This window comes from Micromys minutus, assembly GCF_963924665.1.
Source record: "Micromys minutus genome assembly, chromosome: 18".
Taxonomy (NCBI): Eukaryota; Metazoa; Chordata; class Mammalia; order Rodentia; family Muridae; genus Micromys; species Micromys minutus.
Window position 1 is genome coordinate 330,836 of NC_137953.1, and position 1,627 is coordinate 332,462.

General features: G+C 43.6%; 1 pseudogene across 1 annotated transcript; it reads left to right on the forward strand.

The window, feature by feature from the left end:
• Positions 1-244: 244 nt before the first annotated feature.
• LOC308432340 (SRA stem-loop-interacting RNA-binding protein, mitochondrial-like) lies at positions 245-565 on the forward strand (annotated as a pseudogene). The gene has a single exon. The product of its transcript is annotated as an SRA stem-loop-interacting RNA-binding protein, mitochondrial-like (transcript).
• The last annotated feature ends 1,062 nt before the right edge of the window (positions 566-1,627 follow it).

The window sequence follows — 1,627 nt, forward strand, 5'->3', positions numbered from 1 at the left end:
ATGTGGCTTCTTGAATTGGTAACCCAGAAGCACTGTGGCTAAGTTCTGAGACTGGGTACTTTAAGAGGTTTCTGTTAGCTTCCTATTACTTTAACATAATACCCGAGGCAGTGAACCTTAAAAAGAAGGAAAGTTTATCACCTCAGAGTTTCAGACATTTTGCTCTCTGGTCCCTGAGCCTGGTGTTTTGAGCCTCTTGAAGGCAGGATATAAAAATGAGAGCTGGATTCATTCAGTTTTTAACATGGCAGCCTCCACCATAAAGGGACTAACAGCATTGAGTTCCACTACTGGTCAGCCTATTGCATTTATCAGAAAAATTCCTTGGACTGCGACATTGAGTGATCTGAGAGAACATTTTGCTCAATTTGTCCATGTAAGAAGGTGCACTGTACATTTTGACAAAGAGATTGGATTTCACAGAGGTATAGGTTGGGTTCAGTTTTCTTCAGAATGCACTACAACAAGAACATCATATTATTGATGGAGTAAAAATCCATGTTCAAACTCAAAAACCAAAGGGTTTGCACAGGCTCAAACATCTGATGAAGAGAAAAATTTCTGACATAATCAGTGTACCATCCATTAAATAAACAAAACCTAGACTTTAAAAAGAAAAAAGAGAGAGAGAGAGAGAGAGAGAGAGAGAGAGAGAGAGAGAGAGCTAAGGGCAGAGAAAGCTGTTCTCACCTCATGATGGGAAGCAAAAAATAAGAGGAACCAGAATTCCTACTCAAGATATACCAACAGTGAGCTGAAAGTGCCTCCTCATAAAGGTTCTACTACCTGCCATTAGCACCACATTAGAGAACAAATCTTTATCACACTGTGCCCTTCTGGAACATTCCAGAACCAATCATAGTAAGGTTGCCTCCAGGATCCCAACTTTCATTATTTTGAGGTAGGCTGGGGCTGTCTGAGATAGCATGCTCACAGGCTGGCCCATGGAAGCAGACTGTTGGTAAAGGTAAATCTTGGGCTTCCTCTGTACTGTGTGACACGTAGACTCTTGGTAATGCCACCATGCCTTCTGGCCCAGCCTCCAAAGCTAAGCTCTGCCATTTCCAAAATACCCTGGTGCCAAAGACCTCAGTTTTAGACTTTATGAATGAAGACCACACAGGGACATGACAATAGCAATCACTGGAGGGGGCTCTCTCCTTCTTATTGATCCCAGAGTGATGGAGATCAGAAGAAGAAGTCATGCCTAGGAGAGATCAGCCTCTAAGCTCTAAGTGAATTTATCAGTGCTAATCAGCCTGTATCTCTGTGCCTTAACCCAGGCTTTCCACCTCCAACTTTGTAGGGAAAAAAAGATAATACAGAAGTACCTTATCTTCCTGTGACCAAGCACTCTGTGTGTGTGTGTGTGTGTGTGTGTGTGTGTGTGTGTGTGTGCCTGCCCTTCCCTACAGTTGCAGGACAAGAGTTAGTGTTGCTTTGACCCAAGACTAACAGCCTCTGGAGCTTGAACCTCCATCCTGTCTTCCAAAGAATTCCTTCTCATTGCTCTTCCCCCTGCCCATGTTCTTCTCTTTCATGCATGCTCCTTTTTCCAGAAGCTTTCTTCTTCCTGGTGCTTTGAAGCTCTCTAGCCAGCCACTCTCTAGCTGCCCTCATTACCCTC